Genomic DNA, 20,672 nt, shown 5'->3' on the forward strand with positions numbered 1-20,672 from the left:
CAGTTGAAATGAAAGTCGGCCACTAAAGCTCGCTGATGATTCCTGAAAGGGTGAAACACTAGTGTTTGTAGGTATTTAAAAATTATTATAGTAATAATTCTTTCTTTCTCTCTCTCTCTCTCTCTCTATATATATATATATATTTATACACACACACACACACACACACACACAGATGTCATTTATGAAGTCCGTATTTCTATCTGTTTGCTTGTTCACAATGATGTCATAAATGACATATATATATATATACCGGGTGACCCAAAAAAACGGACCTCAAATCTAATTAGGCCCCGTTTCTTAGTGTTTTGTCCGAATGAAATGAAACTTTGGTCATAACTAGTTTATTATAATAAAAACATCACATCAAAACACTAGGGTCTTTGGCCTTTTTTTTCTCCGTTCTACAGCATATGTTCTAGATGGTCTCCATTTAGCTTTTGTTATATTTTTTTGGGGGGGGTCACTCTGTATATATAATATAACTCAATGTCTCAATGTGTAGCCCTCAAGAAAGAACGGTTAGAGAATCTACATAAAATCTAATTGTATTTGGTAAAATTAAGCAGGGAAAATGATGGAAGTGTCCTCAAATCTCTAAATCAACCCTTAAAGGGGTTATGAGAAAGAGTCAAATTTTTTATTATTTGGAAAGAAAACAAAAATTTTAATGAATTCCTTCCAAAAATGATTCAGTATTTTTTAGAACATTTTTACATCTTTTGGGGGGGCTAGGTGGTGGGAGGGGGACAAAGAACTCAGAAAGGATGGTTTTAGCTGTGCTCTGGAGACATCCTTGATTTTGTTTGGATGGTTTCAGTCGTGCTCTAAACGAGATCAATAAATGTAAGATTGCATTTCATAAGTGGTGTATAATAAGTGTTCAATATCTTACATAGAGCAGATGTTTTCAAATGCTGCATTGTCCTTGGAAAAAGATTTGCATCATATTTTGTTACAGCATTGTATACCAGCAAAATACTTTACAATTGGGGGGTCAGTGTTCAATATCTGAGCAAGAGTGTGCAATAATGTTGTCACACACTTTCTGAGTAGGGAAAACAAGAAAACAGCATCGTCCATACTACACTAAAGAAAATATAGCTTTCATTATATTGAGGGGGGGCTGTAAGGAACTCTGTGTTGCCCGGGAATAAATTAAAACAAATATTTAATTATATTTTGGGGGATGGGCTTGCAGAAGAAACTCTGTGTGCAATAACTTTAAAACTGAAAGCTCAGTTGAATCTTTTATTATTATTTTTATTTTTATTATTATTATTTTTATTATGTTTTTTTATTATTTTTTATTATTATTTTTATTATTATTATTTTTATTATTTTTATTATTATTATTATTTTTATTTTTATTTTTTTATTATTTTTTTATTATTTTTATTATTATTATTATTATTTTTATTTTTATTTTTTTATTATTTTTTTATTTTTATTATTTTTTATTATTTTTATTATGTTTTTTATTATTTTTATTATTATTTTTATTATGTTTTTTATTATTATTATTATTATTATTATTATTATTATTATTATTATTATTATTATTATTATAATCATCATCATCGTCCGAATTTGGTCGTCATTGACAAAGTCTCAAAAAACTGGCAGATTGTAGACTTTTCAGTACCCTGGGACAGGAATGTGAGAGAGAAGGAGAATGAGAAGTGGAGCAATTATGCTCCATTGGCCTTGGAGATAAGGCGTATATACGGGGTTAAAACACAAATAATCCCGGTCGTAGTTGGTACACTAGGAGTAGTATCAAGTCGTCTAGAAGGAATTGGAAAAACTACAAATCCCCAATGTTTTTGGCGGCCTTCAGACCTCTGCTATTTATTGTAGGTACCACCAACATCCTTAGGAAAACCCTTGATCTTTGAAGCTCCTGGTTTGATGTCGGGATTAAGGGAAATCATCTGAAAATGAATATCATCTCCTTTCCAGAGAGACGTTCATAAACGAAATCAGAATTATTATTATTATTATTATTATTATTATTATCATTATTATTATTATTATTATTATCATTATTATTATCATTATTATTATTATCATTATCATTATCATTATCATCATCATTATTATTATTATTATCATCATCATTATTATTATTGATAAACGAAATCAGAATTATTATTATTATTATTATTATTATTATTATTATTATTATTATCATTATTATTATCATTATTATTATTATTATTATTATTATCATTATTATTATCATTATTATTATCATTATTATTATTATTATTATTATCATTATTATTATCATTATTATTATTATTATTATTATTATCATTATTATTATCATTATTATTATTATTATTATTATTATTATCATTATTATTATCATTATTATTATTATTATTATCATTATTATTATTATCATTATTATTATCATTATTATTATTATCATTATTATTATCATTATTATTATTATTATTATCATTATCATTATCATCATCATTATTATTATTATTATCATCATCATTATTATTATTATTATTATTTTCAATACATTAAAACTAAAGAGGAATGGAATAGGCGGAAACGTAATAGGATTAAGGGAGGGGGTGGCATGTGGTACAAGAGGAAATGTGGAAAAAGAGAAAGAGAGATTGAGAGAGATAGAAAGGAGTGTTCGTGTGTTGTTTGTGCGTTTCTTTTAGAAAGAAAGGTTAGAGAAATTACATAAAATTAAAATTATGTCAAATTTATTGGGGAAGGCAATGGAATTGTTCTCAAATTTCTAAGTGCATCTATAATAATTATTATAATAATTCGAGTACAGCCCTCTTCAACCTTCAAATGCATCATATTTCAATGAAATATGAATCCGATGAGGAAAAAAGATTCTCCAGGGAAGACAATGGAAGTGGTCCCGAATTTTTTACGTTACCCTCTATGTAATGAATATCTATATGTCTTCCCTAACTCAAAGTAACTCATGGGAACAGAACGACGTTAAAACTTCAAATACGTATCGTATATGTGTCGGACGGTAATTAAGAATCGTTCAACATTTCAATTTTTTTCCGATTATATTTGGAAGCAATAAAAATATGGCCTCATGAGTTGAATGAAGGAGCACATAGTAATGATTGTCGTTCGATCCCGAGCGACGCTGGATGTTCTTGCTAGTTGTCTTTTTTTAGCTTAGGTAATGAAACTAATAATAAAGTTGTGGTTATAGGTAAAATGTACAATAAAGGAATATTTACGAAACAAATCTAAACGGATTGTTACAGGTAATATTTTACAAACATGTGCGTGATGCATATTAATAGAATCAGAAAACCATTTTGTGTTTGCGTCAATATTTCGATAATTACATATTGGTTTTTTAAATTATTATTTTACTATATTATTATATACTATTTCTTGAACTGAAAAATTTAATTACGCAAAATAAAACATTTTTTTTCATATTCTACTTAAATAATCATTCCATACAGAGGTGTGGTTGCAACGATGGGTTCACGACTGGCTTTAAATATATAAATATTTAAAGCTCACAGAAACATAGGAACAAAAACTTATCACAATGTTTATAGATACATACTCCAAAGAAAAGCTATCGAATTCAACCGTGGCCTTCGTTATAAAGATGGCCGGCCAGCTGAAAAAATGACGTCATCGCCGAGGTCCCAACAAGCAAGATATGTGGAACTCTTAGACTGTCAATAATGAACAGTAATGTTTACAGACAGCGTTACAAAACTTCAAAATTGGATTAAAATAAAGAAATAAAGAACACGATGATTTATACTGAAACTCATCTAATATTAATAATAAAAAAATAATTTAAAAAAAAACATAAGTTGTTTGTTTAAGTATTATAAGCAATTGAATATTTCGTTGTATTATAGATTTTAAAGATTAGAATGCGTTCTTTAATTACTTATAAATTACATTTTAAAAAAGTGAAGGAACACGATTTGATTTGAAATAAACTTTAAGTTTATTTAATATAATTAAATGAAAATTATGCATGTAAGATTATGAATATTTGAAGTAGAACACAAGCAAAACATTTGATATGAGTTAAGACAATAAACAAATATTAAAATTAAACTATTTTTTAAATCAAAATTAATATTTTTTTTAAATCAAAATTAATATTTTTTAATCAAAATGAACCACAATATTTGTAAATGCAAATGAACTACAATATTTTTTCAAAATCAAAAACAATATTTTTAATAAATTCATGAAATATTGCACAGTAAAAGAAAAAAAAACCCAAAGAAAAAATCATGTTTCTTATTTAAGATTATTTCACCACATAACAAAAATAGCATGCAAAATCATTTTTTTATATCCATATTTTCAGTTTGTTAAAATACGTGGGTTTGTATTACATAGATTTGAAAAAGTTGTCAAAAAACAAATATATAACAAATAAATGTTATCAAAGGCAAGATAAGTTACTTTTCTACCAAACTGGATATATTTTTCGTGTTTTTCTTCAATGTAACATGTTTATTCAGCTCGAAAAACATAGTGTTTACCGATGTATTCGAAAATTCCAGATGGCGTCTGATTCTCTCTTTAACACGGTAAGTTTGGGAAAAGGTGTTATAAATACAAAACCGGATAAAATACTGTTAAAAACTCGCTCAATATATGTTACCGTGACGTGACATAGGTTGACATATATTCGGCGGGTTTTTAATAGTATTTTGTATAGATTTTATTTATAACACCTTATCCCAAACTTACCGTGTTAAAGAGAGAATCAGACGCCATCTGGAATTTTCGAATACATCGGTAAACACTGCATGTTTTTCGAGCTGAATAAACATGTTACATTGAATAAAAACACGAAAAATATTTGGTAGAAAAGTAACTTATCTTGCCTTTGATAACATTTATTTGTTATATATTTGTTTTTTGACAACTTTTTCGAATCTATGTGTACAGTAATACAAACCCAATTACGTTAATGAAATGAATTGTAAGATCACGAGTGAACGCGCGTTTTTTTTTTTTACTTTAGTTATATATATATAGTATTTTTAAATTTTATCTTTCTAGCTTTAAAAAAAAGTTTAAAAATTTTATCAGCCGGCATAATTTATTTTTAAATATTGAAAAATTTCAGGAAAATTAATTTTTGCTAGATTTTTAAAACATGTGTGTCAACAGCTTAAAAAATTCGTCTCTTCAAAAGAACGTGTTTTAAAGAGTCGATGTTGTCTCACATTTTCATTAGTTTTGTATGCTGTAAAAAAATTTTTTTTAATATTACCAATTTATTTGAAGCTTCTTCTTTTGAATTTGAATGGTAAAAAACTTAGGATGATAATATTGAATTAAATTATAGTTACATCGTGTTAAATACAGGGGGGGGCACGTTAAAACTTACTTTGCTGAATGGAGATGGTGTAAAATCTTTTTTATTTTTTTTTACTGCATTATAATTCTTTATCTTTCGGAAATGAAAATACTGTTACTTTTTGGTCCTTTACGATGATTTCCTCGGCACTTTGGAACGATGCACCGTGAAGGCATTTTAATAAAAAAAAGAAATATTACACTGACTTCAAGACGTTACGAGTTACGAGTGACTACCGGTGATTACCGGTGTCAAGCAAGGGACTATCCGTGATGACGTCAGCAGATTAAATTATTTTTGCCCACCGGCCATCTTGTCTTTTAAGACGGTCTTGATTCAACCCACATGTATGGAATCCGTCTTATACCGCCATCTTTTTTATTTTTTTATTTTTATTATATATAAATTTACTCACATAAAATTAATATACGAAAGTATAAATTTATGCGTGAACTTTAAGTATTTATTTCAAAAGTGCTCAATACGTAGGTAGAGCTAGTTAGTAAGTTATAAAATATATATGGCGATTAAGTTACACTGAATATTCCACGTTTCATCTACTCTAGGACTCTTCAGCCTGAAGAGTTCTAGAGTGGATGAAATGCGGAATATTCAGTGTAGCTTAATCGCCATATATATTTTATAACTTATTATATATATATATATATATATATATATATATATATATAATCATTATTATTATTATTATTATTATTATTATTATTATTATTATTATTATTATTAGTTCTGCAAGTTCCGAATATCAAGTTTTCTCAGTTGGTCATTTACATTTCAAAAAGTAAAAATTACAATATTGTTTTGTATTGCGACTAACAAGTTGGCAAAATTATGTCTTTGCTGCATTGCTTGAACGAAACAATATCAATATTGTTATTGTTACCTTTTAAAAAACAATAAATTACCAACTGAGAAAATTTGATATTAGAAACTTGGAGAATTATTATATTACGCTATATATGCTCTGGGACAAAAATAAAAAGCATCCATTGAGCTTGGACTTTTTCAAAATTTATGTAACTTTTTTCTCTTTTTTTTTTTTTTTTTTTTTTTTTTTTAATATCATTTTTTTTTTTAATCCATTACGATTGCGATATACAAACTGAGTAGCGTTTGAAGTAAGCGATTGACCTATATTTATTAATGGTAAGTTATGAAAGTACATATGGTAACTACACATAGTTTTTTTTAAGTTCTTTTATTTTTTAGTTTCATCCCTGTAAGGATTCATCAGGTTCAAATTTATAGAATTTATGCTAACTGGTGTTTTTTTTTTTTCTTCTTTTTTTTTTTTTTTAAATGTATGTATATGGTGTTTAGGTTAGTTACTTAACCAATTAGATTCATTGTTATTCCTGCTCAGGGGTTAATGTTTTTATTAGCCAGTGGCAAGGCTTCACTCAAGGGTTCGGTTGACTTTTATATCCCCCTTTGTTCTGTTTTAAAGCAGAATTAATGTGTCGAATTAATGTGATCTTGTTTTAACACAGGCCTGCTTAGATTACTTATTTTTATTTTAGGTTTTAGATCAGTCTTCTAATAATTATTTTTTGGTTAATTTTTTTTTTTTTGTATTGTTATCCTAAATTTTTTCTGTCTTTACAGTTGTTTGCTATTTTATTGCTACAATTTAATGTTTTGGGAGTTTTTAATGTTTAGAAAGATAAAATTTTAAAATCGATGCATAAAATATCTCCTTACAACATTTTACATTCATACATGAAATAATAATCACATACACACACACACACACACACACACACACACACACACACACACACTAGCAGGCCACCCGGTGTTGCCTAGTCATAAAATATACTTAAATATGATATTTTAATTCATACAAATTTCATATTTATTTTTCTAGAACCAATTCTCTATTGATTATTATATTGTACCCAATATATAATAGTGATTTAAGGTTTTAAAAAATATATACTATGACTTGGGCGCCATCAGCTAGAATCGAAACCAAAACATAGCTCTTCAACATTATTCCTTGCCATCTGAGCTACGTTCATACGCATACAAAAACCTAAAAAAAATAATGTTAAACCTGTAAATGTATAGTTGTGCATATGTAAAAGTAACACGTTTAGTCAACTAAATTCCGATTTTTTCAAATTTGTACCCCATAACAGCTATTTATTTACTGGCTAAAAACCAAATTGAATTTGTTTCACAGGGCACTTTGTAGTGACGGACGAAATTGTACAGCCGGTATCAACTAGGGCGCTTTCTTCTCGTTGATAATGACAACTGTCTGTGTTGGGTGTGCTAAGGATTGCCCCAAGGCTTTGATCTCAGCCCGAACACCCGAAAGGTATGTTTGGGATAGGTTGGCGGGGGGTGGGGGCTATTCGCCAGTTCATAATGCCAGCCTTACGTCGACGTTTGGACGGGCGGGGTGGGGGGGGGGGGCGGTTGGCTCAATTCGCTGCATTAAAGACTGGCTCTGAATGGGGAAACAAAGCAACACACGAAACAGCGAAGAACCGAGAGAGAAAGTGAAGGAAAAAAGAGGAAAATGTGATTTGGTAGTTAAAAAAAAAAAAAAAAAATTATAAATAAAAAAACAGAGACTGACAGCAAGAAGAGTTTACTATCGTCGTGAAGGGGTCGTTGAGTGCAGAAGGGTCAGTTCAGCCAAAATCAGAAGCGAGCAGGTTGTTTGCTGACCCACTGGCCTAGATTTTCCATCACCCCCATGTTTTTTTTTTTTTTTTTTTTTTTTTTTTTTTACCCCTACCCCATCTGCGACCGACACGGAGAGACGCAGGCACGTGTTTTAGAGAACAAAAACCCGACGCACTTGCTTGGCAATACTTTGAAATTACACCAAAAAGATGACGTTTTTTTTTTTGTTTTTTTTTTGTATGCACACACTGACACAGACGTGTGTGTGTGTGTGTGTTTGTGAACACTCTCTCTCTCTCTCTCTCTCTCTCTCTCTCTCTCTCTCAATGAAAATTACATTTTTTTGTTTTTCCGTATTTTTATTATCTGCTGAAAAGTGGAGACAAAATCGTATTTCTAGTTTTCTGTCTACCGCCCCCCCCCCCTCTCTCTCTCTCTCTCTCTCTCTCTATCTCTCTCTCCACTGTCTTCTACCGCACCCCGCCCTCGCCCTTAACTCCTCACTTCGCTCTATTGTTCTCACCTCGCCCTCTCCTTTCGTGGGGAAAGTGTGTGTGTGTGTGTGTGTGTGTGTGTGTGTGTGTGTGTGTGTGTGTGTGTGTGTGTATTGCAACATACTTTATTCCTTGGTTTATATCTGCCATCATCAGCATCAAGTGAATCATATTCGACAACTTTTTATGGCTACAAATCAGAAACTACCCAAGATACATTTACAAATCTTACATCAGATTTAGTGTGACCTTGACCTGTGTAAAAAGAAACGAAATATTCAAAATGTTGACATAATTAAATTAGCGATTAGGAAAGAAAATCTACTTTTTGTTTTTCCTTTTTTTTACTGTTTTTGTTCTTTTAAAAACAGAACTGAAATTAAGTCAAACGGTTAATCAGCTTCTTTTTTTTTTTTTTCTTGCTTTATTTTATCTGCCAATTAAATCGAACTAGTTACGGTGGGGTAAGAGCTGTTTTCGAAGGAATATGTTATATAACTACCCTATTGCGTTACCGGGTAGATGTTCCAGTTTTGTGTTTTGGCAAAGAAATCTTGGCATTCTGTACAAATGACAAAACTAAAGTTAATCTTATCTCGCTACAAACTTATTATTACACACACACACACACACACACACACACACGACTAAGCTGCAGCGAAATACAAATCAGCAATCCTTAAAAGGGGTCAGCATTTATTCTTAAAAGAACCCTTGGATATAAATTTGATGCATAGTATAATCAAGTGTTAACCTCAGAAAGGAAAACCATTGATTTCTTCAAACGTGCTGAAGCTACAATATATATATATATATATATATATATTACATTTTCACCCCAAACAAACCGTTTTTTTTTGTTTTTTTTTGACGTCTGTAGCTTCCTCAGACTTTTACAGACAGCCAAAAAAACGGCCGGGTAGCTGAAACAATAATGTAACTTAACAGAAAGATACGGTAATAAAAAATAAAACGCATATTTGCTCTACAACAGTATTGAGCACTTTCTTCAGTTTTTATTAATTGCCATTTCTATTAAATTATATATAATTACATTTTCATCCTAAACAAGGCACATTGCCACTTTAGTGTAGGGGGCTACTATCAGGGGCAACAACTACTGGGGTACTATGTAGGGATTTGGGCAGCAAGATGTCGGTTCACGTTGCACTTGAACTTCTGCATGTCAGTACAGTTGGGGAAGCAGTGACCTGGAATGGAATTCCAAAGTCTAGCGGTTCTGGGGAAGAAACTACTGGAGTAGAAAGATCTTTTACATCTAGGGATCTCTACAGTGTGGGGATGGGATTTTGCAACCTGTTGGGTCTGTCGAGGGTTTTCACGTTGTGGGGACACAAGTGATTGCAGTTCATCAGAGCATTCACCATTAAAATACTTGTAGAACAGGCAGAGGGATACAGCATTTCGTCGATGGGACAGAGGCTGAAGCTTAGATGTCAGTTCAGAGCCTATCAGATTTGCGACTCTCTTTTGAACCTTGTCAAGGAGCGAGAGACTAGTAGCAGATGCACCAACCCAAATATGACAGCAATACTCCATACATGGGCGAATGGTGGCCTTATAGAGGTACAAGATACTTTCGGGTGTTAGTAATTTTCTAGCACGGTAGAGAGAGTCCAACATGGCGATGCCTTCAATGTAATTGTTCCAACTCATGTTTCCTGTGAACGTTAGGCCAAGGAGTTTGAAAGATGTACTTTCAGATAAAGAGTCGTTGGCCATTGCTATAGGTGGTAAAGAAGGTATCTTGTAATTACTGAATGAAACTAGTTTAGTCTTGACGGCATTGAACGTGACCATCCATTTTTGTGTGTGTATATATATATATATATATATATATATATATATATATATATATATAGAGAGAGAGAGAGAGAAACACACACACAAACACCAATAAACCAGTAGATTTAGGGTCTCGTGTTTTATTTTGATAAGTATTTTTTCAACAAACGCACTTAGAATTAAAAGATGACTTTGGAAACCATCACCATCATGATGGTAACATTCAATGCTGCCAAGACTAAGCTTGTTTCCTTCAATAATTACAAGAAACCTTCTCAACCACAAATAGTTATGGCTAATGATACATTACCTGAAAGTACTTTGTTCAAACTCCTCGGCTTAACGTTCACAGGGAACATGAATTGGAATAGATACATTGAGAGCATTGCAAAGAAGGTAAACTCTCTCTACCGTGCTAGAAAGTTACTTAGGTCTGACATTATCCTATACGTCTGCAAGGCCACCATTCGCCCATGTACAGAATATTGTCACATTTGAGCTGGTGTATTTCCTACTAGTCTCTCACTCTTGGACAGGGTTCAAAAGAGAGTCACCCACCTAATAGGTTACAAACTGTCAGCTAGGCTTTAATCTCTGTCCCATCAACGAAATATTGCATCCCTCTGCCTGTGTTATAAGTATTTTAATGATGGATGCTACAATGAATTACAAGTCCTTGTGACCCCCCCCTCAACGTAAATACCTCCGACAAACTTGTCAAGCAACAAAACCCCACCCCTACACAGTAGAGATCCGCAGATGCCAGAAAGCCTCCTACTCTAATAGTTTCTTCCTCAGAACCGCTAGACTTTGGAATTCCCTCCCGGGTTCCTGCTTCCCCAGCTGTGCTGACCTGCAGAAGTTCAAGTATAATGTAAACAGACATCTTGCTGCTCAACTCCCTACATAGTATCCCTGCAATTTATCTTCCAGATAGCAGCCCCCTACATCAAAATGGCACCGTGCCTTATTCGGGGTGAAAATGCAATAAAAAAGATTGATGCTAGTGCACTTATTGATCCGCGCTATTTTTTTAAATAGTATTTTCAAGTTTGATCAAAGTTTTATGATTTCTGTTTTTATTAAAGCGTGTTAAAGTATAGAATAGGTACAAAACACCCTCCCCATGTTAAGAATGGCTTTCTAAATGTTATAATTTCAGCACGGATCAATTAATGCACTAGTACCAAAAGATTATACAAGAGATGTGGCCAAATTAATTACTGATCCGCTCCATACACATTTGCATGACCACATGAAGGTTGCCAACATCTACAGCAAAAATGGTGCGATGGAATTGGTTAGAACCAAATTTGGCATCTTTTCACTTCACCATATTAACTCTATATATTCTTCCCCTAAGCAATTTTATTTTGTCGTTAAGATTTACACCACATATGAATTTCAAACCTATCGTATTGAGTCATCGGACGGTCAAAAACTGCTGCCATGAGTAAACAGTTGATAGTGAAATGGTGATAGGTAAAATAAAATTACCACATATGAGATTTTGTGTGGCATATTTCAAATGCAAATCAAATTTGTGGAAAGAACTCGTACACTTTGAAAAAGGATGAATACAATGTTTGAAGACCAAGCTGCTTCAAAAAAGGCCAAATTCACAAAATCTGGCTTTAAAAAGGCCAATCTGGCAACATTGGACAAGCATATGAGAGTGACCTCCCTTTGATATAGCCTCGTTTTCGAATATCATAATATATGACTATTGTAATAGTATTAGAAAGGAACTGCTGGTAATTTTGGTGTGCAGCAGTTTTTCAATGAAAAAAAGTCAGCAAAATTGCATAAAAAGGGAACATTTGAAAGAAACAGGGGAAAAAGAACATTGTTTGACAAAAGGTGCTGAACTGAAGAAATAAATTAAATATCCTCTTACAATGAGATTTGAGTATTTGTATTGAACTATGTAGCACAACATTACTTTCTGAGTATTTATTAGTACTTATTAATTTATCTCATTTGGTTCGTTTCTATATTTAGAATCCAATCGACACTATTTTCATACAAATGTTAATCATCTCATATTTGCTGCATGTTATTGTTTTTTTTTGGGGGGGGGAGGGGCGTCCAAAAACTTCTTTTTTTTTTCCCCCACTATCCAGAAAAATATCAGTTTTATCAAAACATATTTGTTGATCGAATGTATTTCTCATTCTGTGGAATTTCCATGGGTCACACTAGTTACAAAATATTGTCTCCGGTCTATTATGGATTGATATCTTTTCATGGCAATACGTAGATAATTCGTGTGAAGGTTTTGGTCAACTGACTCTCTTACCATAACTGTTGTAGATGTAGCACAAGCATTACATTTTAGTCCCCATCCTTCAGCAGTTTTTGGCCTTAATAAGTGGTGGCTACTTACTGAAAATAAAAAAATATGGATTAATAGTTGCGATAATCATTTCATAAAAAGATCTGCAACAATAAGATAGTGGAAACTTTTATAACAGAGCGCATATGGGTGCATGTGAGAAAAATCAGCAGCAGCCAAAGCATAGCTGGCTAGCAAAAATATTAGCAGCAGCAACCATTAAAACGTATGCAAATTAGCAAGAGTTCACAAACTCGCATCACAAGAAAAAGGAGAGAAAAAATAAACCATGTGGTCGAGGAGAAGCCAGTTACATGCTAGACGAGATGGATGTGTGAAGTCAAGGGCGAGAAAGCGCTGGCTAACAACCACGATGACGTGGCAAAGAGAAAAACTTTTAAAAGTGTGCGAAAAAAAAACTTTTGCAGGATAATGAAATGCGTTGTTTTGGAAGAAACATGAATACATGCATTTGATGGATTTATTTTTTTCCTTTTTTATTTGTTTGTTCCTTTGTGACGGTGCCAGACAACGTGTGGGTCAGAGAGGTTTAAAGTGTAACAACACAGTTAAAAAGTAACAGCCACATTACACTTTAATCAATGCAAAAGGTCAGATCCTCAAATACTTTAAATAACTCCAAAACATTGATTGTTATGATAAACGTTGCATGAAAGTGGATTACATAACTGAAGTTATGGATATATAAAAAGATTTTCCGCAGTTAAGCTTCCATTCTGTCTGACAATGATCGATGCTCAAACATTTTTAATCTGAATGATTTTGTGCCTTTATTATGGTAAAGCATTGCGTTTAAATCTATGGTCTCCTCTTGCCAGACCTTTACAAAAAAAAAAAACACTCAACTAGCTACAACCACTGTCAACAATTTCACCCTACTCTCTGTGCCAAATCTAAACACAGATTCCATAAACAAAGCCTTTTTTCTTAAACTGCCTGCCTGTGGAACACTGTTCCATTAGCCTGATTTTCGGACAATTACAATATGGTAGCCTTCAAGTCCAATGTAAACAAGTTCTTAAGCCGTCCCTTTAGATAATCAAATTCTTCCCAATCTACACCTTTAACTATTACTACACTACCATTCCATTCATTAACCCTTATCCTCGAGTGATCTGCAGGCCTTGATAAGTGGTGACTGCCTTGCAAAAAAAAAATACTCATCTTGCTGTAACCATTGTCAATTTCCCCTACTCTCTATCTGTGCTGAAAACTAAACGTAAATTCCATTCATTTCATTAAACCTTATCCTTGAGTGGCCTTTGGGCCTTGACAAGCGATTCACTTATTAAAATCAGGTTGTTATGCGATGATTGTGAGATTTTAAGTCCTGAACTATAGCATCGATTAGGGTGTAAGCAGATGACGCGATTCGTACTTTGTTTTCATGGAAGTTGCAATTTTTTCTTCTGAAGAAATAAAACCTCAGCAACACGTTGTATAGAATTATCGTTTTTGTGTGTTAAACAAATTCTTTAGATTTTAACATAAATTCCCCCCCCCCCCCGGTGTGTCCTCACGCTTTCACTCAGTTCTAAATCGTGTTTACCTTTCGTGAAGTTTGCATAATACTTACAGGATGCCTTCAATAAGTTTTTACATTTGTTTCCTACGGGAACTTTTATTAATAGTACACACATGAAACTCTAGTCCTCTTCAAAGTAATCTCCTTTGGCTGCAATGCACTTGTACCGTCCCAACAACTTCTAGAAGGCCCCAGGGAAGTCCTCTTGTGTGAGCGTATCAATGATCCTCATCACAGCCTCTTTAATCTCCTCAGTTGTCTCATAATGACAGCGTTTGTTTTCTTTGAGCTTAGAAAATAACCAAAAGTCACAGGGAGCAAGGTCTGGACTATAGGGAGGGTGAGGAACTGTCTTGATGCTCATCTTGATCAAATAGTCTGTGACAAGGATGGATCACCCTTGGAACAAATTTCACACAAATCTTCCGCATCTTCAGTTCCTTGTGAATTGTGTGTACAGTTCCCACACTGACATCAAACTGTGAACTTAATGCCTCTATAGACACACGACAGTCCTTATCCATGAAATTCTTTATTTGGCCAAACAACTCTGGTGTTCTGACTTCCTTACTCCTTCCACACGTTTCATCATCCCTCACAGACTCCCTGCCTTCCTTGAATCTCTTATGCCACTCAAAAACTGATGCTTGATTCATGCAAGATTGTCCAAAAGCAGTCTGAAGCATTCTATACATTTCTCTATCATTTTCTCCATGTTTAAAACATAATTTTATTGTACATCGTTCTTCTAAAATGACCTCACGTCCACAACATAGCATTTTGGAAATTCACCAGCTGTGACAATCAGGCTTTAGTAGGGTGTATTCCAATTCCTGCTGTAGCTGTTCATTTGAACATTAAATCATATAATTTGGCCATGCAAGTATCCCAAATCACATGCTCATTCGTTGACATCTATGCTGATGACATGACCATCTATGGCAACACATCAAAGGCCATAAATGACACAGTTCTCTACTTTTATTCTCTCTCCTCTGATCTTGAGCGCGTGGTACAGTGGGGGAAGAGGTGGCTGCTATCTTTACATCATCAACGCTCTTATCTCCATCTGACATCAATTGAAATGGATGGCTCTCGTCTAGGGAAAGCTCCATGTTTTGGTAAGCTTCTGGGATTGACCTTTACTCCTGACCTGAAATGGAACACGTACATAAAGTCTGTTGCCAAGGTCACTGGAAAAATGGTAGGATCCTTCTACCGCTCCAGAAGATATCTCACCGCTGATGCAATTCTCTATCTATATAAAAGCCAAGTACGTCCAAGGATGGAGTACTGCTGCTACATTTAGGCAGGAGCTGCTAAAACAGCCTATCCTGCTTTGACAAAGTACAAAATAGACTTTGTGGTTTAGTGAGGGATGCCCTTTTCTCTTCCTTGCAACCTCTCTCCCACAGAAGAAATGTTGCGAGCCTGTCTTTGTTTTATCGTTATTTCCATGACAAGTGTTCATCTGAGCTCCAATCTCTGGTCTCCCCCTCGCCAATCTTTCACGATAAACACCCGTCTTGCTGAAATCACTGTCAATAATTTTCTCCACTCTTTATCTGTGCCTAAATCAAAACGTAGATTCCATGAACAAAGCTTCTTTCTTAGAACTGCACGCCTGTGGAACACTTTTTCGTTTTCCTGCTTCACACCTGACTACAACTTGGATGTCTTCAAATCCAACTCCTGACGAACCGCTCCCTTAAGTAAGACACTTTATCAAATCTCCAATACTAATGATTACTACGATACTATCCCATTGATTACTGTACACGCAATAACCCTTATCCCTGAGTGGCTTCTGGGATAAGTGGTGACTACCTTGTAAAAAAAAAAAATAATAAAAAATATACCATACATGGGCGAATAGTGACCTTAGGTACAACATACCCTCAGACATAATAATTAAATTTATCCTTCGTTTGTTTGGACAAAATTAACCTGAAACGTGGTTTACTGTAAATATATTTATGGTTACAAGATAGATTTCGGTACCAATACTTTAAGAAAATAGAAGGAATTTCGCTTCTTTATAAGTTTATTTTGATGCAACATATTTTTTCTCTGGTTTTGCATATTTTTTTATTTTCTCTTCACTGTCGCCTTTTTCCTTTTCCGATAATTGTTTGCTTGGATATTAAGCTTGTTGTATTTGAAAGCATTCACCTTACACATTCAGCAAATATTAAATCAAACATGGTTGCATCATAAAAATCTTCAATGTTGCATATATGAATACATTTCTGAAATAAGGGGTCCTGGGTATGGCCTTTAAAGGCATTCAGTGGTTAGGCCCTATTTGGGGGCTGTGGGAAATGTGGAATTGCCCCTTAGTAACCTTTGCTTCTAGGTCCATTTTAGTCTGGAGTGGTAATACCTGTTGAAGCATCTGGTACTGCCAGATTAGGCTGTCTGAAGATGTTGGCTTTCTAACCAACAATTCTCCAAACATTGATGTTCTTTTATTTTCCTTTTCCTTTGTAAAACTCAATCATGTTCTGTAAAGTAAAAAGCTAAAACAAAAAGTTTTTTTCTAAAAAAACAAAAAAAAACAATCAAATCAAACACAATGAATAAATATTTGAAAATATAAAGAACTTGAAAAATAAAATCTTTTAAAAAAATTACTGGATTTGGCACTAAATAACCTGAAATGGTTGATATGCCATAAAACAAAACCAACCAAAACAAGCAATGCAATCATTTTAAAGGTTTTTATGTCACACTTCATTTTGATTGGTTAATAAAAATATTTAAAATCCTTTTCAAATATATTCAATGGTGAATATTTTTGGACCTAAATTTTCATTGGTTAAACCCTATGATTGCTGTTAGTCGATTGGAACCAATAAAATTGCAGTATGAGTAAACTTCATTTTGATTGGTTAATTGGTTATATCCTGTTTGCATGAAGAGTTTTATGCATGTTTGCAAACTTTGTTTTTTGTATTGTTTGTGAATATTTTATTTTCATTTGTTTTGTTTCTTTTCATCTACTAAAACTAATCTAGCTTTCAATATATGAGCATGTTTCATGTGACTATCGAAAGTTTTAGTCACATTAAAAGCTTAGCGATGTATGACTAATTCTTATCTGATTGTTGGAATGTGTTCTGATGACCTCACATCACTGATGTACATATTCTCGACTAATCAGGCAAGCAGCAAAATCCCATCCCTTCAATGTTGAAGTCAAAAGATGCAAGAAAGCCTTCGAATAGTTTCTCTCCTTGGACTGCAAGACTTTGGAATTCCCTCCGTTTCCTGCTTTCCAAACTATACTGACATGCAGAAGTTTAAATGTGATGTGAATAGACATCTCGCTACTCAAATTCTCACAATCCCCTGTTAGATACGATCCCTTTGCAAGCAGGTGGCAAATATGCCTTGTTTGAGGTTTTTAAAAAAAGGTTTTTTGCAAGTATTTATTTATTTGTGGACTGTTATCCTCATTTTCATAGTTGTTGTTTCATTACATATCGGCCAACTCATCCTTTAGCCTTCTTCAGGTGATTAACTGCGACAGAATAGGAATGCTGAGTCTTGTAACGGTATCCCCAGTAATTACTGCCTTCCATAGTTGTCGTTGTCTCGCCATGTTTTGGCCAACTAATCCTCCGGCCTGCTTTGGGTAGAATTGAAACCGCTATCTTCAGGCAGTGCTCACCTGGAACCGTAGAGATTCAACGCATCTGTACGCAAAAAATAAAATAAAATAATAATTTTAATTGTTACACAATTCGTCCAGTTTTATATTCCGTCTCTGTAATTCGAACAGTCATATGTAAGAAAATTAAAACAATTTATTTCCAAAAAAAAAAAAATAATAATAATAAATAAGCAAGACAGTTTTTTTTCCTTATGTTTTAATTTCGGTTAAATCTATCTATCTATATATTTAAAAAAGTGAAAGTGTCTGTGTATCTGTGTACATTTCCCTATGCAATAACTCTGTCAATTTTTAGTCTACAGACTCGAAATTTGATATACAGGTTACTGAGATTTGTGAAAATCGATGTGATCGGTTTTTGGCCAGAAATTTGGCGATTAAGGAGTCAAAGTTCAACAATTTGACTTTTGAGAAATCTACCAACTCCTCTGACAATTGTGGGTCTACGCACTTGAAATTTTAGATATAGGTTCCTTGGACATGGATCTAACTTAATAACTTGATTTGAGCCCAAAACAATAAATTTTAAGGGGTCATAATAGGGGTCAAAGTTAAAAAATAATTGACCTCTTCGGTCTCTTCCAAATTACTCAGACAATTTGTGGTCTAAATATTTGAAATTTTACATAAAGGGTATTCAGAGATAGGGCAAGCTTTTTCATCAGTTTGGGTCGAAAATTTTTAGTTACCAATATATAAATGTATGTATGTATGTCTGTTTGCATGTCTGCCTAAAACTTTCAATAAAGGCAACGGATTTTACCAAGATCAGTATCGTTTTAATGTTCGATCTTTCATCCAACACATATCGAAAAATTGGCTAAAAACATTAATATCTTCCCCTTCAACTAAGCACTTTTCTACAGGTGGGGTTACTTTTTTCGCCGATATTTTTGAAAGTTATCCTCTCCTTTAAATTGTCTGTTAATTTTAAAAAATGTCGCTTCCGGTTTGACGGTGGTCGTAACAGCATAAACGTTAGGTTTTACCCCCCCGTTCTTTTTCTCCTTTGCGGTATGGGTTCGAGCCTGCCTTCCTACTACAACTTTTTTTTTTTTTTTTTTTTGCTCAATATACACATTCAAACACCCGGGCAACGCCGGGCGCCCATGCTAGTATATTCACAAATAGATAAACGACGGTTAAAACGCCAATCCTTTCCTTTTATATTAGTGGCCACCTGTTAGGCTCCTTCTGTCTCTCAGCATAAACAGGGCACATGCTAAATAACATTTGCTTACGTCATCCAGTCTTCTGGATGAGTCGGATTCCCTGTTCAAATAATACCATTCTTTGCTGTGTTCTTTTGACCTACATGATATCGTTTGTTTTATTCATTTCTTTTTATTTTCACTTCCAAGATGTTTGCAGATGATCCGGGTTAACCCTCCCCCCTCCTGTAACCTTACATAATGAGATATAGGGTCACACACAATACACACACACACACACACACACACAAAAAAAAAGAAAGAAATGCCATCCATGGAATTGTTAATAAAATTCACAATTATTTCTAAATTATATATTATTTTGTTTTGTTTTTTTTTTGTTTTGTTGTTATTGGAATCCTTTGAGATGAGTAATTAATTTATTTATTTGCAGATTGTTATCCTCATCTTCATAGTTGTTGTTTCCCTATGTTTCAGCCAACTCATCCTCTGGCCTTCTTCAGATGATTAACCAATGGGATAAGAGTCTCTTAACTATGTCCTCAGTAATTACTGCCTTCCATAGTTGTTGTTGCCTCACCACGTTTTGGCCAACAAATTCTCTGGCCTGCTTTGGGTAAGATTGAAACCGCTATCTTCAGGCAATGCTGTTTTCATCTTATTTGTTATTTGCACAACGTTTAGATCAGTGTAACCTCCAACCTTGTTCAGGTTATCTTGTCGAACTTGGGAATCTGTATGAAATTTCAAAAAGTGGATAACACTCAAGACGAGAATAGTAGTTCGAATAATCCAAAATATCACTTCACATCTGAAAAATTCAGAAACATTTTTTTGAATTTTTGATAAAATTCACAATTTTTTCTGAATAGTCTTAAGAGTTGATCTTCATTAAAAAAAAAACAAAAAAAAACAAATAATCTTCCATATCTATTATTCTGAAACATTTCAATATTTCTCAATACTCCCCTCCCTGTCGCTCCCCCCCCCAAATCAGCAGAGATTAGAGCATTCCTGTAATGATCTTGCCCCTGTTGATTGCAGTCTAATTTTGGTTCTGTGCAGTTCTAGAAGGTCCACCTTCCCAGGCTTTGAGAAAGAGTTAGTTTCTTGCTAATTGTCTGAGGCGCCAACAAGGCACTTTTTTCATGTCAGAGTGCCTCTCCTGGGGGGGGGGGGCTGACTTCTCAATCCCACTTTTCCACTTTGATGTCAGTTTTTTCAGTGGAAGACAACTAAATACCCCCTTGTCCTCCCTGCCCCTTAATAGAAAATGTGAGCAACCAATTTACATTTGGGTATTAAAATATTTGAAATAAAATAAAAAAATGTCCTTGTATTTTTCTTTCCAAGTTTCATTGTTTGGATTCTTTCCTCCTCAAAACATTTTAATTGTAAACTTTGTTTCTTTTCTCTTTCAGACTCTCATACATCCATGCTTATTTTTCTATGTGAGTTTTACTCGTGTGTAGATATTCATACGCAATGATTTTCTCACCTGACTACATGCGTATTGTTTCCGTGTGGCCTGGAATAAAAATAGACTGAATTTGGTAGGTTCAAATTATTTTTCTTTTCTTTTTTTGTTTGGATATTGACCTTTTTTTTTTTTCTTTTTCAATTTTTTTT

At 33.5% G+C, this 20,672-nt stretch overlaps 1 protein-coding gene across 2 annotated transcripts in view; it reads left to right on the forward strand.

The window, feature by feature from the left end:
- Positions 1-20,672, forward strand: part of LOC145248357 (uncharacterized) — a 264,510-nt gene that overhangs the window by 210,670 nt on the left and 33,168 nt on the right. For both annotated transcript variants that reach the window (XM_080110278.1, XM_080110279.1), the window contains one exon: positions 20,465-20,596. The gene's annotated coding sequence lies outside the window, so the exon portion shown is untranslated. The remainder of the gene's footprint in view (positions 1-20,464; positions 20,597-20,672) is intronic.

This window comes from Euprymna scolopes, chromosome 26 (assembly GCF_053919585.1).
Source record: "Euprymna scolopes isolate OS-2025 chromosome 26, ASM5391958v1, whole genome shotgun sequence".
NCBI classification, from domain to species: Eukaryota; Metazoa; Mollusca; class Cephalopoda; order Sepiida; family Sepiolidae; genus Euprymna; species Euprymna scolopes.